The following is a 27801-nucleotide window of genomic DNA, read 5'->3' as shown; positions in this document are numbered from 1 at the left end:
TAAATATGTTGTCATGTCAGGATGTGAATTGATCATATGTCCCTGTTTGCACAGGACAGTCCTGATGAATGCCCAAGAAAAGAGCCCCCTTTCACTGTAAAAAAGTAACTCAATTTGAGCAACAACCTTTAGGTTAAGAGATGCAGTCTAATCTCTAATAGGACACTAGCTGATAGGACATTAAACCTGGTATGCAGTGATGAACTTGGTTAGTGGTTAAGAACATCAGCTTTGGGTTCAAAATCTGGCTTTACAACTCACTAGTTAAATGATTTTGAGTGGAATTGTTTATCTTTTCTACACCTCAGTTCCTCAGTTGTAAGCTGGGCTTGATAACAGTAACTTCCTCATTGGTTTGTTTCGAGGTTTAAACAAGATAATATATACAAAGCAGTTAGCACAAACCCAGGTATGTACTAAGCATTTGATAATTGATAGTTGATTTTGACAGTTGCATCAAGTGATACGTGGTCTCCTTTCTTGCCCTCGTCTTGCTATTCTCTTTCATTTCAACTCTAGACTTTTCTCTAGGACTACACTTCATTTTCCATATAATAAAAGATGTCACAGTCTTGGTCTTCATGCCTCATGAATGAGGTCTGGTTCAAGATCTTGAGCTTTACAAAGTGACTTCTGGGTCTGATGAACACACACCTAAATTTTAATAGCTGTCTCAGGGTTACATGAAAGTAATTCTCAGGGTATGATCTGTGGCCCAGTGCCAAGCCAGGAGAGTCCACATAATGGCCTGAGAACTGGGTCAAACATGCAGGTGTTTCATTTTATTGTTACGGATTAATGACATGTGACTTCATAGGCTTCTGTTTAATAAAGAATTAAAGGTTTCTTAGTAACAGTTTTTAAAAGCTGTTATTTATTTTGTTCTGGATTATTTGGTTAATTCTTCAACCAAATAATTCTTCTGTATATTGGGGCATCAACATTAATTTTTGACCTGTTATTTTCCAGTCAATACTCTTTAAAAGGTACATGCTACAGTGCAAGTAGGAGTCACCTATACTCTTACTGGTACGGCAGATGTACATTTAATTTATATATAAATTTAATGTAGAGTTAAATTATAATTAATTAACTGATACAAAATTACTTGTAATTTTTGTTTCTACAGAAACACTTCTTGGTTATCCCTATGTCCTGTTTGCTTATTAAAGGAATGGAGAGAGCTGGTGGGCCATGAGATCTTTGTCCCTTGTCACTGGGCTTCTGTCCAGTTGAGAGTCACTGGCCCATGGCCTTCCATGACTCCTCAGTTGGGTACAAGATCACCCATGTGTGTGTGGGGCTCTCACATTCATAAAGGTTTGGATATTCGAGAGATATTACTATAACTCACAATGTGTGCAGAGAGGACGGTTAAAAGAGCATGAGTTTTGGAGTCATGCAGCCCTGGCTGTGTGCCCTGGTTTTAGCTGTTGTTAGTTGTCCATACTTGAACAAGCTATTTAACCTTTTGGAATATGTTTTCTTTTAAGTAGGGCTAAAAATAGTACCTATCATCTACAGATGGTGTGAGGATTAAAATAGTATCCCAAGATACCTTCCAAATCCTTTCACTTCTCTGCATTTCCACTGTCTCTGAGTTGGCTCACCTGCAGAGACCACCAGGATCACGGGCACTGCCTCTTCATTGTTCTCCTAGCGGGCAGTCTCGCATTCCTGCTACCATTCTACTGCCATGGTTACTCTTCCAAAGTTACTTTATCGAAAGAGCCAATGAGGCAGCTGATTCTCCAAGTTAAAACTCCCTCATGACTATCCCTGCCCTACCAGAACCTTCATCGTGGCTCTCAAAGCCCTTGCTAACTTGCTGTGATCACAGAAATCCTTGAGAAGAGTTCTGACAGGGGAATTTTCTCAAATTTCAGTCATATTTACCTGTCTTTATCAGAACAGTACTTCAGACACAGGCCTGACTGCATTACCACTAATCTTGCTTTGTTGAGGGCTCAGAAATGACACTGCCTGCTAGGAACTGAAATAGGTAAGACTTCACGACAGGCAGCCAAGGAGATGTGTACCAGCTCTGAGGTGCTTCCAGAAGTACAGCACCGAAAGAAAAAAAACAAAAGGTCTTTTGGGACCTGTCTCTTTCTCCTCCAGAAGAAAAGTCAATAGGCCTGGCCAGGTTACCTTTTACCAGTATTGTGGGAACACACTGGAGAAGCAACCTGGAACAATGAGAAGGCACCTGGATTTACAGATGTTTGCCATCTGGTTGCCATGCCTTTAACTTGCTATGCATCAGTATTCAAGCCACTCCAAACTTCTAGGCCTTGGTTGCTTCATCTGTAGAAAGTAGAAGTTGGCTTTAATGGCTCTTAAGGTCCAGCTATGTTATTCTATAAATCTATGATTCTGGGGTAAACAGCAAAAGAAGAACAAAAGGAAAGAAAAAAACCTTTGTTCTTCTGCTGATGGAACAGAGTAATGGATGAATGGATAATGTTTTCTATGTGCTCATTTGTTCAATAAATATTTATTACGTGTGTACTATGAGCAAGATCAGAGGCTAGGACCTTGACCTGAGGACTGGACTTAAACAAAAGTACATTGAGTTCCAGAAGTGGCTTTTATACAGATATGCATTGCACAACTTAATTGCTTTCAGACAAATGCCCTACTGAGCCTAGAAATCTAAAGGTTTTCCTTAGAGAATGTATCATATTTTTTAAACTTTAAATGGCTTCTGTATTATGTATTAAAGCCCTGCAATAAAAGAAAAAGAGGCCCTGAACTGCCACCTTGAAATCTAACATTTGGATGAAATAATTTTAATTCATGAATTCATCAGGATTGCTATCAAAATGATTGAAGGCAGCAAAAAAATTCTAGGAGAACTGGACCTTTAAGAACTGATTTTTTGTTGGCAGAGGAAACATGTCCACTATAATGGGACAATTTAAATGCATAACTGTTAAAACAAACTCTTTAAACTATTCCCTGCATGTCCCAACATTCATCATGTTGACTAGCAAGACATCAATTTTTCATAAAATACTGTATAACTGAAAAGGAGACATTTAAAGGAGAGGAAAAAATTGAATTCGCTGTTTCAGCTCAGGCTCTGATGATTTCGGCATTTTATAAGGTGATTAACTGATTGTATGAAGGGAAAAAGCAAGTGGTACTTCACAGAGCTCTACAGATTGAGTTCTCTCTTCTGTTTTTATTTTTTTTCCTTCCTTAAGCCCCCTGAATTTTCCCCCTCCCTGAGGCACTGCATACATGGCAAGAAGAATGAGCTGGCCACATGACAAAGCCTAAACTATTGTGCCTTCCCTTCTGCCTCAACAGATGCCAGGACTAGCTGCCCACATGTGGCAACATGGATTAGAACAGGGCACAATTCTGTTTGGTTGAAACTGAATACCCCTAATGCATTTTACCTTGCCAAAAGGAAAAAAGGTTAAAGATAAAAAATTTTTTTTAATCTTTTAAAGGCTACTCCTAATACTTTTAAATTATCATGGGAGCTGGATTTATTTATTTCTTATTGAATTCACTTCAATCCCTCAATTGTTTGGTGTCCATAATCCCCTTCTTTAGCAAAAATTCTGTGTGAAACCTGGGCTGAAGGACTTTTGGGTCAGATTATACAGAACCTCCAGGAAACGTTCTCTGGTTCACCCTGTTTTTGTGCACAACAGCTAAGCCTCATCACTGTCCCAGTGTAGAGCTCCACAGTATCTCCAAATAAAATCTTATTTTGTAGTAGTAAAATCTTATTTTGGCACAGTAAAGTTTATTTTGATTTTGAATAAGAACAGATGGTGAAAGCCATAGCAAAGATCATGCAATAAAGAACTTCTTGTCTCATAAAAAGCAATGACTTTAATATTATGCTGATATATAATTTTCAAAAAGGTATAATCCTGACTCTCATGCAGATATAAAGTGACCACATGTCAAAGATTGCTTTCAACTCATAAATTAACAGGGGAATCAGTAATGTTTTAAGACCAGTTCAAAGGAGAATTTGAAGAATAAACATTATAAATATATATATAGGCAAGCAGGAATGGTGAAATGAATGTGCTAGTAAGAGTCTCATGCTCTACCGACTGAGCTAGCTGGGCGCCAGGAATGTGCTAACAGATGCAAAACTGGTTAATATTCCATAGGGCAACTGAATGTAATGTTTGAGGTTATCTTTTTCCATAGGGTAGAAATCAATTGCTTTTCTACAGGACATAATTAATTTACATTCTTATAGACAAGAGTCATTTGCATTAATATATGTTTTCTACAACTTAAGTTCTACTCATTCAGAGTTATAAAATAGCCTAGTCAATTGAAATATAAAGGCACACACACCTTATGAAATCAGATGATCCACGGAGAGTCCACTGGATATCTATATTCCATTGAAAGAACACCTAGTAATCTCCTTTGCCTATTTCCAACTCTTGAACAAATCTTCCAAACAACTTAAGGTAAGAGAGTCATCATATTTCCTTGCCTTACCCTTGGTTTGTCACAGTAATGCAACATTTAGATTGTTCCAACATTTTTTCCTGTAAGGAGTAATATTTCACTGATTATCCTTATAAATGTATTTTAATACATATTTACTAGTATTTATAGGGGAGAGTTTCCTATTAATTGAATTACTAGGTCAAAAGGCATGACCATTAAAGAGAGATGAAACAGCCAAACTGTCCCCCCAAAATGCTGTGTCAATCTTATTTTCAATAAAAAGTATATGGGGGGGTCACCACATCCCCAAACATTGCTAACACTTAATACTTTATATCTTTGAAATTTTTTCTGACTGATAGGGGAAAACTTTTGTTTTTACATGTCTTTCCATGATGATTAGTAATGTAGGGAAAAAAATATATATCAGAATTGTTGTGATGATTAAATAAGTAAAGCACTTAAAACAGCCCTTGACGTTTAATAAAACAGTATATATGTAGGCTTCATTCACTTTCTTTTGAAAAATGTTTTAAATTCTAATTAATTTTAGGACCTTTCTCTACACTGGGGACATTAAACCTTTGTCCAATATAAATACTGAGATATTTGACCTCAGTGAAATATGTGTGTGTGTGTGAACACACATTCATTTAGGTCAAATCTCTCAGTATTTTCTTTCCTAGGCCCAGGGTATTATGATTTCCCATGAAAGATATTTCTCAATCAAAGCTTATAAAATATTGCCTACTGCTTTATAAATTTTTCCACATTTAGATTTTTAGTCCATCTGGAATTTATTTCGTATATGGTATGAGAACAGGATATGCCTTTATATCTATTTGTTTTCAGATGGATAAACTATTGAAATGTAAGGTAGAACATGATTTTCTTTCCCTATGTTGGCACCTCACTTTGATTTATTAAACACTCTGCAAACATTTATTGAACACCTACTCTGTGCCAGCTACTTTTCTAGGCCTTTGAAATAGGTCAGTTAGAGAAACAAAGGTCACTGCTCTCATATGGCCTGCATTCCGGCAGATGGAATCAATCCACAAGTTTATAAGTGCTATTTGGAAAAAAGTAGTAGAACAGGGTAAATAGGCAGGCTGTAATATTAAATATGACGGCAGGTCAGCCTCCCCGAGAAGGTGATATCTGATCAAAAACTTACAAGAGGTAAGGTCGTTCATTAGTCAGACAGATATTTGGGGAAGAGTCTTCCAGGCAGATGGAGCAACCAGTGTGAAGGCCTGAAGGTAGGATACGCCTGGCAACTCAAGAAACAGCAAGGGGGCCAGGTGGCTGAAGTGGAGGGGGTGAGAGGATGGTAGGAACGAGGGTAGAGAGGCGATGAGAGGAGGAAGATCCTGTAGTATGTGTAGGCTTTTGCCCTAAGAGAGATGGGGAGCCATGGAGGGTTGGGGAGGAAGAATGACTTGATGACTAAAGTTTTAAAAGGATAATTCTGGCTGTTGTGTTGAGAACAGACCACTGGGACAAGATTGAAGCAAGGAAATTAGTTAGAAATTTATTACAGAAATCCAGGCAAGAAATGATGATGGCTCACCGAGTATAACTGCAAAAGTGGTAAGACATGCTCTCACTCTTGATATATCTGTAAGGCAAGGCATCAGGGTTTCTGAGCGGCTTAGCTATGGGATGTAACACAAAGGTGTCGAGGATGACTCCAAATTGAGGACCTAACACAAATATGATTTTTAAAAATTAGGAAGAAAGCAAGCCTATAGTAAATAAATTTCAATTTCGATTTTCTAAAACAAAAAGCTTTATATTCACTGAACAGTTGGTCCCAAGAAATGCAAGCCAGTGATATATGCATCAGGGTGACAAACAGGAATCAGGGCTTGTTAAGTTCAGAGGTCTGCTCTCTAGCACTCATAATGCACTGTGTCCACCTTGTGCTGGCTGTTCACTTGAAACTTTTCTGTTTTTATTTTATTAATCCAACCTTTGTGTAACCGTGAAAACAAACTGTCCTAAATAATTCACCTCACTCAAGAGTACTTGTAAGCAATCCACAGTAAATTAAGCATCTCCTTGTACATGTAGTTTATGAGGCAGTTAAAATTTGCCCACGTGAAAGTGACACTTATGAACACTTATGAGTAGTTATGAACCACTGCAGATTGTGCAATTCCACACATAACACATCTTTTACTAGTATGTGGTCCACTCTCCAAGAAAGATGCAACGGGAGCTGGTGAAAACTGCTTGGGTTTTGGAGTCAGACCAGACTGTAGTTGGATCCTAGCTTTGATAATTACTAGCTGTGTAGCACTGAAAGAGATGCTAAACCTCTCTGAACCTCACTCACTTTCTTCTTCCTTTTTTTTAAATGGAAGTACAATTATAATTGTCTATCTATAGTGTACAGCACAATGTTTCAATTGTGCATATACATACATATATTCATTTTCATATTTTTTCCATTAAAGGTTATTACAAGATATTGAACATAGCTCCCTGTGCTATACAGAAGAAACTTTCTTAAAAATCTATTTTTAAATATAGTGGCTAACATTTGTAAATCTCAAACTCCCAAATTTATTCCTTCCCACTCCCTTTCCCTAGTGACCATAGGATTGTTTACTAAGTCTGCTACTTCGTAGATGAGTTCATAGTGTCCCCCCCCCCTTTTTTTTTTTGGATACCACATATGAGTGGTATCATATGGTATTTTTCTTTCTCTTTCTGGCTTACTTCACTTAGAATGACGATCTCTAGGTCCATTCATGCTGCTGCAAATGGCATTATTTTATAATTTTTTATGGCAGAGTAGTATTCCATTGTACAAATATACCACAGCTTATTTATCCAGTGGTCTATTGATGGACATTTAGGTTGCTTCCATGTCTTGGCTATTGTACTTAGTGCTGCTATGAACATTGGGGTGCACATATCTCTCACTCACTTTCCTATCTGTAATCTTGGGACAACAATTTCCATTCTGATTGGATATTGTGAGGATTTAAAACAATGTATGTAGTGTCTGGCACCTGGCAGGTGCTAAGCAAATAGAGATATTATCATAGTACATGATATACAATTATTAATGTCTGCTATTATATATTGTTACATAAAGTTATTATATTTTAATATTGGCATTGCTGTAAGTTCTATATATTAATATAATAATAATAGTAGTAACATGACAGTGTTATCTAAGGCAGATTCAAAGCAGAACTGATCCTATATATTTTATTAGAAGACATAGGAAAGTTCTATCTGACATGTCACGTCAAGAGTTTTGGTGGCCTATATATCACTAGTTGCTTGGATGAAAAGGAGATACACAAAATAAAAATGTGTCAGCCTTAAACACATCAACAACTGATGGTTAACAAAGCAGCCAGAAGCTGTTTCCTGATGTGATGATGAATCTGCAAGAGCTGGGAGTGAGAAAGACTATTCTCTCCAAGGCCCACTTGCAAACAGGATTTGTACTGTCAACCACCCTCTCGGGATTTTAGGACTGCCTATCTCTGTCATGGCATTTCTCAATGAAAGAACTTTGCAAATATTTCCAGAGACCTTCTGACACTCAAGGAAACTTGACTTAGAATTTCAAGCTAGATATGCATGATTTAAAATTTTTTCCCTTCTGCTATATTTTCTGTAACATTGATTGATTAGATTGGGATGTGAGTTCAAATTATAAGTTGGATTCACATCCTTAGCATCAAATGTGGGTTCTGAAGTGCAAAACTTTAATCGGTGATTCCCTGCCAGAAAATAAAAAGATGATATTTGGGGACTTCAAATGGGTCAAAGCACTCCTGATTTTTTATGCAGTTCTCTTGGAAAAGCTCAGGACGTATCAGATGACTCTCTGGCACAGGCTGCAGATGTGTGAACAGAGTCTCAATACACTGAGCACCTTTTACTGAACCAGCAACTGTGCACAGCACTGTCCTAGGCTTCATCTCACTGGTCCTTGGAACAAGGCAGATGTTATTACTTCTGTTTTACAGATGAGGAAACTGATGCCAGAAGGGATTAGGTAACAAGACAAAGTCCACATACCAGGTACTCGGCACAGTGAGGATGAGAACAGATCTCTCCTGCTGTCTCCACATTTCTCCTCACATTTCATTTCTTCTTCCCATCCCACCTTTTCCCCAGGATACTAGGCAGCTTTTCTTGTTGTCATCTCTTTGGGATCAACACCAGCCCTATGGCGGCCATACTCTGAGTTACAGAAGTAATGTAACCCCCAGTAAATGCTAAGAAAAAAGCCTATAGTTCCTTGGGTACACAGTGGGAATATACCCACTAATAGAGGACTATCAATGCACTATTTTGAAGTCAACTTGAGTCTTCCAAATCATATGAAAGCCCTAAGTATCTGTTGGGGGAATTAAAACTAATTATTTCCAGTAATTACAAATTATATCACTCCATTTTATGCATGGATAGTTAAAAAGCCACCACAGGCTATAAAATCATTGGCTAATGAAAAGAACATCCTAAGGTTTTGATTTATTGCCCCTGCTATCAGAGACGACCACAGCCACCGTTACAAATGTGTAAACAACCTCAATGAAGGTTTAATGTGCTTTTATCACAAGCCTCCATTGTCTGCTGCCCGTGAGATGAAGCTTTGTGCTCCTGTGCGTTGTGTAATTAAAATCCTTTCACTCAAAAGAGAAGCAGAGACAGTTATCCACTAATTTATGAAAGAAACAGGAAGAATCTTATATTACTAGCAAGAGCAGCAGTAGGAATTTTGATTTAGGTGTGGACATTATTAATTGCCTCTGCGACTTTAGAGGCAGACTTCTCAGATATAAAGCCTTTAGAAGAGACTGTGTCTAGGTGATAATAACAGATGATGGTGAACAGATCCAGCTTCCAGACCTGCTTTCAATTACCTGCCTTCCTGCCTGAGAGAGCTCAGAGGTTTCCTGGGAGGGCTGTACCAGGAGTTCAAAGAGTACCATGGAAGCCTGACATAAAAACAAGGTTGTGCTCATAAGCCCCATGACCTGACACTAATTAGGGCAATCACACAACAGAAAGATGCAAATTCAGTACCTTTTCCTCCTCAGAGAAGCTTGGTCTGTGAGATTGTTCAAAAGATGTAACAATTCCCAAATATTTTGAAAGTTAAAACCAAACAAACAGAAACCACCATCCCAGGAGTCAATGACCTGTTTGATACAGTATTTCCAGGAAAGGTTTCCTGAAAATCAGCAACCTCCCCTCGGGAAGAATGATGCTTTTTATTCAAAGACCTCTACCTGCCACCTTACTGTAGTGGGAACTGATTGCCTTGTGTGGCAAAGCTCAGCAAACCCCAGCTCTCCGGAGTGATTACTGACGACACACAAACACTGAGGTTAACCTTACACACTGTCTGGGCTGCCCCCTCAACACTACAGGTTTGGTGAGAAGAATGCAGAGGCGCAGGGCTGCTGATGCAGGTTTTTCAGCTTCAAATCATGGACGAAAATAGTTTTGCCTTTGAAGAGTTTTCATTGTTAGGAATGGATCCTGCTTTCAAAGGGAGAATGTTACAGTCATTGATTCTGCCTTCCTAAGCTCTTAACCATTCCTGAAACCCAGCCCTGGTCTCTGGCTCCATACTTCAGCTCGCCTGACAGAGCCTCGCAGCAACTGACCAAAGACGGTGACCGATTAAGAGGGCAGACGATGCAATACGAGTTCATCTTGCGCGAGTCTGGACGGCCGTGGTCATTCCTATCATTCCTCTCCTCTACTGTCTTTGTGGTTCATACAGCCCCTCCTGGGGTTTATAAATTCTAAGTCAGTGAGCTTTCTCCTAGGAAGCAGGCTTGTTAATAATACACTTTTTTTTTTAAAGTGTTTCACTACCACAAGATGATGAAAGGCTAAAAACACAGAATTAATTTTGCATTATATAGTTCCAGATGAAAAAATAAAAACTGCTCCAATGTAGATGACTCATTAGCCCCAGGAGAGGTATTGTTCTTCAGTTACTTAAAAACCACTCACTTCCTCGAGTTACTCAGCCTCTCAAATGACTACCAAAAAAATAGATGGCTGAGATGCAGCTGACAGCCCACACCTGAACAAAGCAATAGATTGCCTAGTTTTCCTATTTAACTGCATTATCCCATGTTTATAGGGGATGAGTCTGTAGGATACAACAAACCACCTGCAAAAGAAAAAAGTAAGCAGGCCCAGTTCTGGACCAAAGTAAAACCTGTGAAACCCAGGATCTGACCACCAAGAAAGAACTTGGGAGAAAGTACTTCAGACATAATGTTCTTTGGTGAATGAGGACCGGGATCAGACACTGGGCTCTTAGGTGACAAGCTAAAGTCACCAAGTTTGTCTTGGCTGGAAACCAGGCAAGTTAGCAGGAGTACAGAGCAAGTGGGCTGGTTGTGTCAGTGGAAGTGCTTGGCTTTCAGAAGTATTCATGCTACTCTCCACAATCCCGCAGAACAATTAGTTAATCTACCTCCAGCCCCCAGCAATCAAGTCTACTTTTTGGGCCAAAAGAATTAAGGAATTGAAAAAGAATAAAGTGAAAATTAAAAAGTTCAGCCACCTTTGAAAATTCAACTTCGGCATTACAATGGAGTAGTTAGCCTGTGAAGAGAAAGTATAAGCTCATAAAATTAATCAGATACCACACCTGAAAACTATTAATAGTACGGTTCAAAAAACAGCCTTTACAAAAGCCTGTGCTTTTCTGACGTCTTCAACGGTATACCCTTCTCACTGAGCATTTTCAACATGGGGTCTAAAATTAGGGCTACTGACGCAGAGACAGAGGTGCCCAGGCCCGTCAGCAGTGGTGCACTGGCCCATGGGTGGAACAAGACCAAGAGCCACAACATGTTCACAGGCACAGACCTAGACAGGCACAGAGAGGGAGACACGTAGGACAAGTCACTGGAGAAGGGCAGGCAAGGAGAGAAAGAACGTCCAGCCAAGAGTATGAAGCCAAGTACCCGGGTAAGATGAAAGAAAATGGCAGGTGCCCATTCAGGAGATGCTGAGGTTCAAAGTAAGGGCTTTTTCAAAGCCTAGTTACCAGACCTGGGGTCCAAACTCGGAACCCATATGAAGTGATATTTAGTCTGTGCTAAATCAAGGGTCCTTAAATTGTTTTCTACTTAGGAACCAATTGGTTCCAGGATAAGGGGTAGAGCTGAAACGTTTCTTGGGGAGTCAGATGGTCACAGTTATTGGCAAAGAGGGCTCTTCCATCAGGAGACAAGCATGGTTATGCCAGGATGGTAAGCTCCCAGCACAGAACTGGCCTTGAAACATGATTTCTTTACAAAGTCCCTGATGTTATGGTCATCTGTCTCTTTCTCACGAAGATTGCATAAAACACGTAAAGTTGCAGTGTCTCCTAGACAGTGAAATATTGCCTGCTTTTTGCATAAATAACTAGTGAATTACAACTGAAGGATACAGTAGCCTTTGTCTAATACATTTTTGCATCCTCCAAAAAAACCGTTTTCTCTGTTACTTAACAGGGCATTTTGACTTTTCAGCACCTTTCTAGGCATTATTTATGTTTTATATACAACACAGCAATACTACAGGCACTGCTCCTCTGGCTGTCTAATGATACATTAGTTGATTTATGGATCAAAAGCAAATAATCAATATCATTTCTAGAATTCACATTAGGCTATTTTGGAAAAGGTTCACTCAAAAGTTTGTAAGTGCTTTTTCAACATTATTGGGAGCCAGCGCATTTTTAGACATGAGACCAGGTCCAATTTCCTCCAAACGTTTATTAATGCCTACTTTCAAAATCCTTTGTCAGGGGCCCCTGTCTACCTCTCTACCTCTGCTTCTCCCAGTCCCACAACCCAGCCTAGTTTTACATATACCCAACTAGTAACATTTTACCAAACAAGATAAGCTATTTCAAATACTGTATTCTTTACCTGGAATTTTCTCCCCTGACTAAAGTTTCTCTCCTGCTTATATATGAAGATTCAGAGCAACCCTCATCTCCTGCTGCAGTCTCCTGTGACCCTCCCAGGATCATCTGGGCATCTTGCCTGGATGCTGCCAAAGCAGCCCGTGTTTATGACTGTCATCTGCCATTGTTTGTTCATTTATCAGTCTTCCTAAAACATGAGCTCCTGAGGGCACTCATTCTATCTTCTATTTCAATGTCATCCAATGGAAATATAATGGGAGCCATATATGTAGTTAAAAATTTTCTAGTAGTCATATTATGAATGGTAAAAGGAAACAAGTAATATTAATTTTAATAATATTTTATATAACCAATATATCTAAAATGTTATTTTTTCAACATGTAACCAATATAAAAAACTATGAATGAAGACTTCCACATTTTTTTTTTATCATAGTAAATCTTCCAAATCCAGTGTGTATTTTATATTTAGAGCACGCATCACAATTGTGTTTGAACCAGCCACTGTCAAAGAGTTCAATAGCCAACACATGGCTAATGGTCACCATATTGGACTACATAGCTCTATGCCATCGCTCCTGGTGCAATGTCTGCAACCCAAAAGGTACTCAATAAATGTTGCTGACAAATGAGTCTCAGTCACAAGCAGCATTAATTATTGCATCTTTAATGCCATAGGGTTGAAAGTTCCATGTAAGGTCATTATGATAAATAATTTTGAAATTAAATCTTTCTATAACCTCTGGATTCTTAATAATTCCTTAATACATGGATTGAGGCAGTTAGTCATGTCTCATCATAAGTAACAGTATGACCAATAACCTTATTGTAGGTCAGTTTGCTCCTTCTCTTCTTAGGAAGAGATAGCTTTTCCTAAAATTAATCTTTTTTCTTAGGACCCACAGATTCCCATAAGACCCAGAGATATGAATGCTTCTTTGACTTTACTTTGCTCATTTTAAAATTTTCATTAATTAATTACTTTATTTATTGCTCATTTTTTTAAAAAGTGTCTTCTGTCAAATCGATTGCTTGGCCATCACCCTGCTTACTTCCTGCACCTTTCTGTTTCTCTGTGTTTGCTCTGTTTTCAGCTTCCCAAACATTGCAGAGCTGGGAGCAAGAACACAAATGGAGACCCACCTAATACACATCTAAATACTTAAAATTATAAGCCAAGTAAACAAACTGTTAAATAAAATATATTCATTCTTTCACTACTGACAAACGCACACTGAAAATACCAAAATTCAAAATATGCATGGACAGCTATAGTTTTTGTATGTTCTACTAATGGGCCAGTGATGTTTAGAAGAGTAATAAAATTAAAACTATATGATTGATAAGTTGTTTATTTAAAATATAAATAAGTTATTTTGCTTGAAGATATACTATGCTATTATAATCAAGTTCTTCACATAATTTGTGTTCTACTGAAAGTAATGATTAAAAGCAGGAGTTCGCATACTTTTTCTGTAAAAGACAAATGGAAATATTTTCAGCATTGTGGGGCATTCAGTCTCTGTTGCCACTACTCAACTCTGCTATTGTCATGGGAGAGCGGCCATAAGCAGCACTTAAACAGATGAGTGAGTGTGTTCCAATGAAGTTTTACTTATGGACATTAAAGTCAGAATTTCATATAATTATTATATGCCACAAATATTACTGTTCTTTTGAGTTTTTTCAACAACTTAAAGATGTAAATACATTCTTAGCATGCAGACCACAAAAACAGGTGCAGATCTGGTCTGCAGGGCAGAGTCTGCTGACTCCTGATTTAAATGATTAAAAGCCAAAATCCAATGATTTCAAGGTGTACAAAGTTTGAGTCCATTATAAAAAATGTAAATTAAAATAAAATAAAATAAAAATACAAAAATAAGTCATTTTTCGTGTGTTCTAAAAAGTTATTTGCATTCTAAACTATTAAAAATTGACTACTAAAATAAAAAGACAAAATACACATTTCAATCACTAACTATAAAAATTTTAAATCAAAATTATTTAAAGATTTCAGAAATTCTCAATCAGCCCCCATAATTCTTAGATTTTTTTAATGCCAGTGCCAAGTAGGGTCCATTTTCAGTTTTAATTTGAAATGGAAGGTCTTTATTTTAAGCACCTTCTGTTCACTTGCCAATTCTAATTAACAATTTGTGCACTTGAGAAATATAGCATGCCTTATTTTAAGACTAATTTTTTTCAGTGCCCTACTTAATTTGTACTCAGCCTGAGAAATTAGAGATAACAGTTTTTAATTACTGAAAAACAGATTTTAAAATGCTTTGGCATGCAAAACTTTCATATATTCTTTGACAGATATTCTCTGGTCAATATGAATATCTCAATTTTGATTATCTATTCAAATCCAAATGTGTATGACTGTCTTTTGCCATAAAGTTGTACCATAGAATATCCTGTGAGATGATCAATGGGAAAAGAAAAAACATAGGTAGATAATAGTAATACATACCCTCTATTATTACATTAGTTTGCAAAGCACTTCCATATATACAGTTTCTTTAATTTTTAAAATTTTGTGACCTTATATCTGACTTCTTTCCCCCTTAGTACTTCTGGCTTTGGCCAACTGGTGAATGCTACACATCTCAGCTTGAAATTCCCTTCCTCCATGAAATCTTCCCCAGTCTTTATAGAAGTCTGATGCTCCAACCTCCATATGACCAATATTCCTGTATCTCATTAAACTTACCTAGGTACTTGGCAAGAGTTGGTTCACATCTGCAGATTGTGACCTTCCTAAGGGTTAGGATTGCAGTTTTATTCACCTTTGGATCCTCAACAGCCAGCATAATGTACACTGAGTTACATTTGCTCAAGAAGTAAATGATCGATTCATTTATTCCTTCAACAAATATTTGTTAAATGCCTTTTAGGTTCCAGCTATGGCTCTAGGTGCTGGAGATGGAACAGTGAACAAGACAGACCAAAAAAATCTCTGTTTTTGTGGTGCTTCATTCTATGAAGGGAGACAGACAATCAACAAAATAAACCAGTAAAATGCACAGTATGATGATTACAAGGGCCACAGAGAAAAATCAAACAGGAAAGGGCATAAGGAGTGTTGAGACAGGACAGCCTCACTGAGAATGTGATGTTTGAGTAAAGACTTAAGGAAAGAAGGAAATCAACTACACAGATAACTGGGGGAAAGAGGGAGGGAATGTGTTTGGTCTGTTGGAGGCCAGTGTGGCTGGTATAGGGTGAGCAAGCGAGAATCAGTGAGAGTGGAGGTCAGAGGAGAGACAGGGGTCCAGATTCACAGCCTCAAAGGTTATTGCAAAGACTGGTCTTTACTCCAACTGAAATCTATTGGAGGGTTTTGAGCAGAGTAGTGACATACTCAATTTAGGTTTCAGCAAGATCACACTCATGAAAGGAATGAACACATGGAGAAACTAATGCATAAAGAAGAAAGCATTGTGTCTAAAGTCACATAGTAATTGGAAAATATGGGACCAGAACATAGGCTTCCTAGCCTGATTCTTTTTCTGACACTGTTCACCCACAGATAGTTCTCAGGAGTGTGAACGTGGTTGGAAAGAACGATTTTTGTTTCCCTGTATATTGCTCATGGATTATGTCCAGGGTCAGTTGATTACTCACAACAAAAAGAAAAAGAAATCAATCAATCCTAATATTTTAACTGAATCACCCCAACTTTCTACATATGTTGAATATTTAACATGTGCATATGTTTGTCATTGTCCAGACAATACATCTGGATATGAGATAAATTGTTCACTTTTCATTTAGCTGCCCTTGGGTTATTTACATACCAAATTGGTCTCTTCAGTTTTATTTATGTTCATGACAAGTATCACTCGGGGGCAGTTATCCATGAATTTGAAAGATTTTTCTTTAAAAAAAAATCAATCCTACATATATTTGCACATAAATAATATCAAATACATTTGTTTTATTCCCATCCTGCCCCCAACATTAGGATCCTTAGCTACAGATGTTAAGTCATATAGACATAACACTGACCACTTATCTCCCTGAAATACTATTTCATTCTTGAAATGAGAAAAAATATCCACATGTACAGCTAAGTGATACACAACATGAGGTATTATCCGTATTACAGTATTGCTAAGTTGCCATTATTGAAATAAAACTCCTGGATAGCACATTTATATTGTTTACCATTTTATTGGCAAAAGGATATCATGGATGATAGTTAAATTATTGAAATAAATAAAAGTGATGCCAGACTAGGGATTTAAAGAGTAAAAGCTACAAATATTTAACAGGTTTTCACAGAAGACAATGGACTAGGAATCTGAAAATTGTCACTGATACCATTAAATCTTCTTAAGTTTCAGCTTTTTGATGTATAATTGACATATAAAATAGTAAGATATTTAAAGTGTACACTGAGGTGATTTGATGTGGATACACTGTAAAAGGATTCCTCCCATCTACTTAATTAACACATCTATCACCTCATGTATTTATTTTATTATTTTATTTTATTTTGGTAAGAACATTTAGTTCTAACAGCAAATTTCAGTTACACAATGAAGTGTTATCAACTATAGTCACTATGTTTTACATTTGATCTTCAGGCTTTACTCATCTTACGGCTGAAATTTTGTAACCTTTTACGAACCTCTCCCTATTTCCTGCAAACCTCAGCCCATGGCAACCACTTTTCTACTCTCTGTTTCTGAGTTTGATTCTTTTAGGTTCCACATATAAGTGATATCATACATCATTTGTCTTTGCCTGGCTTATTTCACTTAACACAATGCCCTCAAGTTTCATTCATGTTGCAAATGTCAGGGTTTTCTTCTTTCTCATGACTGAACAACGTTTTATGTCTATCTCATATCTTCTTTATACAATCATCTGTTGATGGATACTTAGGCTGCTTCCATATCTTGGTTATTGTGAATAATGCTTCAAAGAACATGGGAGGCCAGATATCTCTTTGATATCCTGCTTCCATTTTCTTTGGACATATACCCAAAAATAAGACTGCTGAATCATACAGTAGTTGTATTTTTAATTTTTTGAAGAACCTCCATACTGTTTTCCATAGTGGCCGCACCAATTTGCATTTCCCCTAATAGTACACAAGGGTTCCCTTTTCTCTGCAGTCTCACCAACATTTGCTATCTCCTGTCTTTTGGGAGACAACCATTTTAGCGGGTATGAGGTGATATCTTGTTATTTTGACTTGTATTTCCCTAATAATTGGTGATGTTGAGCCTCCTTTCATGTACCTGTTGGCCATTTGTATGACTTTTTTTTTTTTTTTTTTTTTGGAAAGAGTCTATTCAGTTACTTTGCTTATTTTTTTAATCAGTTTTTTTTTTTTTTTTTTTTTTTTTTGCTATTGAGTTGTATGAGTTCTTTATATATTTTGGATATTAACTCCTTATCAGATATATGATTTGCAAATATTTTATCCATTCCATAGCTTACTTTTTCATTTTGCCCATAGTTTTCTTTGCTGTGCAGAAGCTTTTAGTTTGATGTAGTTGATCTCTTTGTTCTGGCTTTGTTGTCTTTGCTTTTGGTGTTATATCCTGAAAATTATCAAAAAGACTAACATCAAGGAGCTATTTCTCAATGTGCTTTCTTCTAGGAGCTTTATTGTCTCAAGTCTTACATTCAAGTCTTTAATCCATTTTGAGTCGATTTTTATGTACAATGTAAGGTCGATTCAATTTCATTCTTTTGCATGTGGCTGTCCAGTTTTCCCAACATCATTTGTTGAAGAGATTATTATTTCCCCAATTGTATATTCTTGGCTCCTTTGTCATAAATTTATCAACCATATGTACATGGGTTTATTTCTGGGCTCACTATTCTGTTCTGATCTGTGTGTCCATTTTTGTGCCAGCATCATACTGTTTTGATTACTAGGCCTTTGTAATGTAGTCTGAAATCAGGGAGCATGTTATCTTCAGCTTTGTTCTTCTGTTTCAAGATTGCTTTAGCTACTTGGGTTCTTTTGTGGTTTCATAGAAGTTTCAGGATTGTTTTCTCCATTTCTGTGATAAATATCATTGGAATTTTGATAAAGATTGTACTAAATCTACAGATTGCTTTAGGAAGTGTGGAATCTTAATAATATTAATTCTTCCAATCCATGAGCACAGTATATCTTTCCATTTCTTTGTGTCCTTAATTTCTTTCATCAATATCTTATAGTTTTCAATATGCGTATCTTTCACCTCTTTGGTTAAATCTTTTCAATGCAACTGTAAATGGGATTGTTTTCATAATTTCTCTTTCTGGTAGTTCACTGCTAGTGAACTTAAGTGACAGTTCATTGTTAGCAACTTTACTAAATTCATTGATTAGTTCTAGCAGTTTTTTAATGGAGTCTTTAGGATTTTCTGTTATAATATCATGACATGTACAAATAGAGACAGTTTTACTTCTTCCTTTCCACTTTGCATGTCTTTTCTTTCCTTTCCTTGCCTAATTGCTCTGGCCAAGATTTCCAGTACTGTGTTGAATAAAAGTTCTAAGAGCAGACAGCCTTGTCTTGTTCCTGATCTTAGAGGAAAAGCTTTCAGCTTTCCACCACTGAGTATGATGTTAGTGGTGGGCTTAACATATATGGTCTTTATTTTGTTGAGATATGTTCCCTCTATATCAAGTTTCTTGAGAGTTTTTATAAATGTGTAATTTTGTCAAATGCTTTTTCTGCATCTATTGAGATGATCATATACTTTTTAACATTTATTTTATTAACGTGGTGTATCACATTGATTGATTAGTGGGATGTTGAGCCATTTTGCATCCTTGGAATAACTCTCATTTGATCATAGTGTATGAGCTTTTTAATATATTGTTGAATTAGGTTTGCTGAAATTTTGTTGAGGATGTTTGCATCTGTGTTCATCAGGGGTAATGGCCTATCATTTCCTTTTTTTGTACTATCCTTGCCTGGTTTAGGATCAGGGTAATGTTGGTTTCATAAAATGAGTTTGAAAGTATTCTTTCTTCTATTTTTTGAAGGACTTTGAGAAGGACTAGTATTAATTCTCCTTTAAATGTTTGGTAGAATTAACCACCAAAGTCATTTGGTCCTGGACTTTTGTTTGTAGGGAGGTTTTTGACTACTGATTCAATCTCTTCACTATTTTCAATTTTTCATTTCCTCACTACTCAGTCTTGGTAGGTTGTACACTTCTAGGAATATACCCATTTCTTCTGGGCTGTCAAATTTGTTGGCATATTATAGTTTGTGGCAGATATCATTAAATTTTTGAAATGAGAAAAAAGGGCCCCATTTTTTCAGATAAAAATAAAAATAAAAAATCCCAGGGATACGCCCTCCAGTGGGTTAGGGTCAGGCTATGATCTAGACCCAGATGCTGTTACTTCTTTTCATTGCTTGTCACTCAGATGAAACATTAGTAGGATGTAATCAGCTGCAGAATAGTAGTAGAACTGATTTATTTATGTAACGTTCAGAGGTTACAAAGTGCAGTCATGTACATTATCTCATTTGCTGATGTATTAGTTTGGTTATACTCAATAACCTACCTATTCTTAAAATTAGTAGTTTGTGTTTAGACCTATCTCTCCAGGCTTAACCACTCACTGACCATCCAGACCATCTCTCACAGGCTCTGCTGAATTTAAAGTTAAGCATCATCTGATAAAGTCTAAGCTACATTGTCTCTCTGCCCACATCTCCCACCATGCCTGCTACCCTAGGCATTGTCAGACATGTGGATTGCAGGAATCAGCAATATTTTAGAAGACAGTTTTGCTGCTGTTGTTAGGGACAAAGGCTACTTCATAGGACTGCCTTATTTTTATTTAATTAAGTAATAACATTTTTTAGAGTACTAATTTCTAGAATTATCATTTTACTCTATGGTTTTTAACTGGGTCAGTGACTTTTTCAAAGTTAGTTAGTATGGAGCTCTTCAGGACTTCAGCCTCAGTCCTCTGACTCCCAGGCCAGTGTTAAGGATTACAGTTAAGTTCTAAAAAAGAATCTTAGGGCTACTAACCAAAAATCACCATGATCAGATATCCGAAACAAGGGGAAAATGTGGTAGGGGGAGAAGCGAGGAGGTGGGGCATAACTGGTAGGTGAGAGGGGTTTAGTCATTGAAGAAGAGAGAGGCAACATACTTAAACGGTAGCACAAAACCACTGGAAAAGGGGCATTAGGTAATTCAGTAACTGGGATTCTGTGAAAAATTACAGAGGATATGTCAAACATAAGGTGGTGCTTGATAAAAATCATTGTTTCAGGTGCACTTTGAGAAGTGAAGAAGCTTGATCAAAGGAGTCAGAAGAACTCAAGATAAGAAAAAAGGGGAGATGCTGGAGATGGTGGTTAGAAAGATTGCTGGTAGGATCAGGAATTAGGCAAGAATTAGAAGGTTGTAATAGAAATAAAGAGAGGTATCTGAAAAAAGTGGTGAAGGCAAGAATGTGCCATTTTATGAGTAAGTGAACATAGACACTGAAAGCAACAGTGAGTACTCACTAATTCTGGGCTATAGATTTTCAATGCCATTAATTTGGCAATTAATCATATGCTGTCTCGTGATATTCTTTATATGGTTTGAACAGTTATTACCTCTTGCATTATTTAACTTATCTGACCACATTAAATATATATAATATGAGAAAGGGATCAAGACGAAGGGATAGTGAGTGACAGAGTTGATGACACTTAGTGGTGCTATGCATTGTACACTCTTCAGGACGTTCTAGGGGTGAGAGCGTTTTGGGTGAGGCTAGCTGGTAGGAATGAAGTCTTACAATTCTCTGTGAAAGGGAAAAATTTCTGGTTTGTGAACAAATTTTATCTGGAATATCCAAGATAGCCAGTATGCCCCAACTCCATGTAGACTACACAAACAGAGTGTCTAGTATGTAGGCATGTCTCTATTGTTCGACTGACAGTGAGGAGATATTAAGTGAACTACAGCAGGTCACCACATAGAGGTCATAAGGTTTCATATGGGATTAAAATTTCTGACAGAGAGTAGGAGTGACTATTAGAAGAGTATTCAAAGGAGGCTACAGAATCTTCCCCAGAAAATTTCAAAGTAGCTTGAGACAGTTTTGACATGATAAAGAAGGGTTTCCAAATGCTGGACTATCAACTAGTGCTTGTCTGTACAAAATATTCACAGGTCTCTGGTGAAATGAGAAAAAGAAAACAAAGGCAGAGTGATAAAGATACAAATTTATAGATGGCGCAGGACAGGTATAGTTGCTAGACATTCTTTTTTGAGAAGGACTGTTCTGTATTCCAAGATTTTATCCTTTCTAGATTTGGGGGTAGTTAAAATAGTTTTTGATGAGAACATGGTGATAGTAGACATTGGTCTTTTTTTTAATGTCAGTATTTGTTAAGTACAGATCAGCATTCTCATGATGTAAACTTTTTTACCTATCAAAAATGTGTTTTTAAATGTTGCTGTCCCATGCAAATTATAGATGAGCACCCCTAGGACAGTGGGCATGGTAGGAGACATGGTAGAAGAGACAACATAGCATGGCTTTTGCTAGATGATTCTTAGCTTTAAAATGAGTAGGGCCTGTGAGAGATGGGCTCAGAGAGTCAGCAAATGGTTAAGCCTGAAGAGGCAGGTCTAGATACAAATTATTAGGCCACAGTTATTGCATGCTTATCCTATGCCACAATGTGAGGTGGATATTATCATTAACTCATTTTACAGCCGAGGGAACTGAGAGGTAGGGGGATTAAGTAACTTGTCCAAGGGCACAAACTGGCAAGTGCTGACACCAGGATTTGAACTCATGTTTGCATGAATTCAATGCTTGAGTTCTTGCTCACTGAGCTATTCCGACTTTCATTAATGTGTAAGTGGTTGTTAAAATCCCTCAGTACAGAAAAGCCTGCCAAGAGGACCACTATGGAAAGATAAATTAAAAACCAAGAGAGGGCGTCCTTAGCTAAGTATAGGCAGGACAGCAAGGCAAGATGATAATTCACTCTGTCCAATGTGAGAGGTCGCTAAAGCACTGGAGCAATTGCTCTGGGCCAACTTGAGGTCACAACAGGCAACAGGAATGAGCTATTTATGGAGTTGTTTGGCCAGAAGCCATACTGGGAAGAAGAGAGGGCTACTGATTCAACCAAACCGCACCAGTGGATTCCAATGGATGGGTCTAGATCAGAGCAACCAGCTAAACAATATGAAGCACTGCACAGAAAAGAAATCAAAGCAAAGAGACCCATGGTCAGACCTAGGATTCTCTACAGCACTCTGTCTCACAGAGTACAACATTTATTAATTCAGCAAATGTCTCACATGCTCATCACATGCCAGGCACTGTTCTAAAGACCAGACAAACTCCCTGCCCTCATGGACCTTACATTCTAGTGTGGGCAAGGGACACTAGACATTAAATATATATAATATGAGGAAGGAATCAAGACGAAGGGATAGATAGAGCGATAGAGGGAATGACACTTAGTGCTGCTATGCATCGTACACTCCAGCGCTCAACTCCCACTCTCGAAAACTTCAGCACATCTCAAAATACCACCCTATAAGAAAGCAACATCGTGTAATAACCTGCAACACAGAGTTGCTGTTACAGAATATTCTAAAAGTAGAATATCAGCCTGCAGGGCAGTATCAATAGAGACAGACCAATACGATTGTACTTTATATCAGAAGACAGTTCTGTCAAGACTGCCATCTTTTGGGTACCTGCCTAAATCCTTCGCCCTTCAGGGTGTTTAGATGGTAATGAATTCAGCACAAAACAGGCATCACTCCACAACATCACTGTCAGGCTCAATTCTTGACATAAGACTAAGTAACCAGATTTAAGAGCCATTGTGTATAGGATGCCTTAACTCTAAGCTTAAAGATTCTGCACTTAAATGATTTTGAAACACTATCAACAAACCAGGAACACTCAAGAGAATGAATTGATACCACTCCCCACCTCCCCCGCCACCTCAATCCTGTGCACACATGTGGATAAGCTACAAAAGTATCTGATGACCCTGAATTTGATAAGCACTATCTCAATTCTATTCCACCCTAGAGGGAAAGGGCCACATAAACCCCTGCATGATGTGTGGATTGATTAGTCAAGTGGAGGATCTCAGATGAACTCTGAACTCATTAGTCACACCCACATCGCTCTGGCCGACTCTCTGTACTAGCTGTATCCTTCATTTCTGCTGCCCAAATTGCGGTGGTGACACTCAATTTCTTTCCACTACAAACCACAGAGCACTTTCAAATCTCTAGCAGTAGAGGTGAGGAAATATTGCCTCTGGGAGAGCTACAGGGAAAGTATTAAAATTATTTTCTGTTATAGTTTCCTTGAAGGACTGTTCATGGAGTACCTACTATGTGCTAGACACAGAGTCCTAAAGATACAAACTTCTCTTTGCGGTGCAAGGAACAGAAACGAAGATTTTTCTCTATGAGCCCTGATTTTTTACTCCCATTTATCTTTGTATGCTGTTTTAATTCCTATACCAATAGTCCTAGGAAATCCATTTCTTTAAGACCACAGAGTCCTTTGTAACAAATCTGTATGTTTATTGAATACCTACTATGTGCTCAACTTATAAAAATAACCTTTTCATAGATTGTTTTATGGACCATTTAGAAGTCTGCATCAAACTCCAAATACTTGTTTCCCAACTTTGTTAATATGCAATTCTTATCTCGAGATCAATGGAAAGTAGACTGTTGATAGCAAGATGTGCTAACAACAGAAAACAGTAAAAAGTGTTCTTCCTTTGGGAAGTTCCCAAATTCTGTATGAAACTATTATTGGAACCAGCAATATGCAAAACAAGTATGCAGTATTCTGAGATAAGTAAGAGGCAACACTGGCTGTTTTAGAATTAACTTGTCTAAAGAAATTCAGTTTTCATTAAACAAAAGTTGAAGAGTCTCCACCTGTTTTCCTAGTTGGATTCAGGTTTCCTTTTTTATTCTTCCCCAGGCATCACATAAAAATAGAACTCATTATTAATATCAAAAACTATACCTTGATTTTTCTGTCAGAAGAGAGCTAAACAGCACCAAACAAATGACCTCCATCAAGACGTCAATTTGCAACCACAAACATCACCCTTGCCCTGAGCTGGTAATGTCTGACCAAACGTTAGGGTCTATGGAGCAGAGATACCAGGCAATCATCCTGTTTGTAGATTAAAAATAGTTATTTGAGGGGTGCCTGGGCGATGAGCATTTTGTTGGGGGTCTCACAGAAACCCAGATAATGAAGCATGACAATTGTATCTACCACAGCCAGCCAGATGGCTGCTTGCACAGATGTGTATCTGTCTGGTGGGGAGGAGCCACCACTGTTATATTTATTCACTATTTCATTACTGGACAACCTGCGCGGGCCCATCATCCTTTGGGTTCATTACTATTGCATTACTCGCTTTCAAGCCAACGTAGCAGCTGCTGTGTTCATTTATCATCTCTCCATCCAGGCTTCCCTCTGCTCTTTATAAAAGAGGAAATTGAGCTTACTACCTAGACAGGGTCCTTGCTTATTTTTTACTGTCTTACATACCACTTAAAGATAAATATTATTTCTTAAAGTGAGTTACTTACTTATTATGTCAAATTTCTTTTTCTAAATTCTTTATTCTACTCCTTTCACTTTTTAATGAACATCACTTTATTGTACCTATTTATTTTCCTTGTCAACTTTCCCTAAACCAGACCTTGGTTATTACCATCTGTATACACTTAGAGTAAGAAGAGTGGTATGAGTTTAATTTCAGAAGAGTTGTAATCGGGAATATCTGGAAGTAGGAAACAGAGATCGGGGAGAGGTGAATGGGGTAAGAAGCGAGTGTTACAGAGGCTCTTAGAACTAGGCTTCTGTTGGTCCACTTCTCTCCCAAAGGGTGCACTCACCCTGGTCAGGAGAAGGTGATCAGCATCACAGATGGTGGGGGAGGTAGAAGCAGTACTGGGGAGAGCTCTGTTAGAGGGATCAGCGCTAAGGGCCCAGTGCTGTAGAGAGAGCCATCTGGAGAGGGGCCACGGACAGGGCGAAAGCGGAGGGTCAGGGTCCCCGACCAAGGTGTATACGTGCTCAGTGTTCAGACTGACAGGCTCATGGTCGGATATGCAAATGCCTGGCTTTAGTCTATGAGTGGGAGCGGTTCCCATGGGCACCAAGATGAAGTGGAGAGGGACTAGTTACTGCAGCAGGGTGACTACAAGAACGCTTTCCACATGATTCCCAGCTCATCTACGAGGGAAGAAAAAGCAGTTCTTGGTAAAATGTACCTAGTCATATATCCCATTATGAAAATTCTGCCTTATTCCTGAATCTTGATCCCATTGGGCAACTTCAGCAGTCCCAACACTTGAGAATCGGAAAATGCAATGAAAATAAGCACCTGTCTCCTTGCGCTGTACAAAGGTTGTTCAGTAAAGCTCGCTGGCTGTCTTCTCTTTCACAGCAAAGACTAGAAAATTCTTCACCATCCTTATAATGAAATTTGGGAGTAGGGAAACACATTTAAAGAACAGATAAAAGTGTCCATTTTATCTCCTTGGCTCATCAGATATGTGAGTAATTAAAAATCATTTTCATTGTTAACTAATCCATACATATATATAGTGACTGGTGAGTATTCCATTGTGAAAATAAGAGAAGTGGGATTAATGATCAAAAATCAGAAGTATACAAAAATCTCTTCCCCTTCCTTCCTTCCTCTTTTCTTTGTTTCTCTTCCTCTCCTTTGAATGGAGGAAGGTGGTGGTGATGATGAAGGAGAAGACACAGTGGAAGGAAGAAGGGAAGGTGGGATGAAGGGAGAGATGGAGGGAGAGATGGAAGGGGAACCACTGCCCAGAAAAACCCAGGCCAAACTGCAAGAGACACTGAATATTGTAAAGAATGAAACTTTCTCATCCAGTTTCAGGTTTCTAGCTCAGTTAAACTATTAAACCCAAGACAGGAAGATGATCTGGTACTTTCTCTGTGTGATCTAGTCATATGACTTTAAATACCACCTCCATGCCAAGAACTCTCAATGCATCTCTCTAGCCCATACTTCTCCCCCAAATCTGCAAGGATATCTTGTATTCAGTATGTGCTAACCATCTCTCCCCCAAATATATTATACCCATGCCTTCTGCTAATTCATTTGATAGGAATTCCAGCCTCTCAGTTCCTCAGGCCAAAAATAAATGGAGTTGTTTTTTAATATCTTTAAAAAAAAAAAAAAAACACAACCCACATCCAAACTTTTAGAGAATCATGTTGGACCTACCTTAAAAATATATCCAGAATCCAACTTTTCTGACTTCCATTGCTAATATCGTGGTCCTTACCACCTCATTTCTCTTCGGGGGTACTACAATTGATTCCCTGCATCCCCAGTGCTTCCTACAACCAATTTGCAAACAACTTTCCAAGGAGGAGGGTATAGCTCAGGGGTAGAATGTGTGCTTAGTATGCATGAGGTCCTGGGTTCAATCCCCAGTACCTCCATTAAAAAAATAATAATTTAAATAAATAAATAAATAAATCTAATTACCTCCCCCCACAAAAAAATTAATTAATTTAAAAAAACCAAAAAAACAAAAAACACCACTTTCCAGAGAGATCCTTCTACGATGTAAGTTAGGTCAAGTAATGCCTCTTCTCAAAGCCCTGCAATGGTTCCTCTCTCCTTCAGAGTGAAAGCTAGGTACTTCATAATGGTCTACGTGGTCCCACGTGCTCTTAAACCCCATCCCCCAATAACTTTTATGATCTCATCTCCTACTCCCTTGCTGTCTCTCCTCCAGCTAATCTGTCCTTCTTCCTCTTCCTTAAACACTTTGGGCACGCTCCTACCTCAGGATCTCTGCACTGCAGATGTCTTCTGCCTGGAATGCTCTTTCTCCAGATAACTTCATGACCAATCCTCTCACCTTTATCAAGTAAATGTCACCTCTTCTAAAAATAAATCATTTAAATAGTAACTCTACCCTCCTCCACTTTATTTCACTTGACTTATTCTTTTTTCCATATCATTCTTCACTTTCTAATATGCCACTTAATATACTTATTTATTATATTAATGGTTTTTGATTTGTCTCCACGAGCTGGACTATAAGTTCTATTAGGACAAGTATTTTTGTTTCTCCTCCAAATCACCAGCATTGTGTACCACATCCTGGTTTAAAAGTAAGTGGTCAGTGAAAGACTGTGGAATAATATTTGGCTCTGTTGGTGATAGAAAGCTACTGATGCCCTGTAGAGGAAAAACCCAATGCCGAAAGCATTTATGAGAACATAATCCTGATATAATAAAGAATGAAGAGAAAGCACATGCTTCACTAAAACGAATTCCATCTCCAATCGAATCTGCGCTTAGCTTTCTTTTGATGGCCTGGTCTAGGTGCACTTTTATAATAACTTGTCATAGCTCAAAACCTAAACCAGAAAAAAAAATACAT

The sequence above is a fragment of the Camelus dromedarius genome, chromosome 2 (assembly GCF_036321535.1).
Source record: "Camelus dromedarius isolate mCamDro1 chromosome 2, mCamDro1.pat, whole genome shotgun sequence".
NCBI lineage: Eukaryota > Metazoa > Chordata > Mammalia > Artiodactyla > Camelidae > Camelus > Camelus dromedarius.
The sequence above is the reverse complement of the archived record's forward strand: the minus strand, read 5'-3'. Positions refer to the sequence as shown.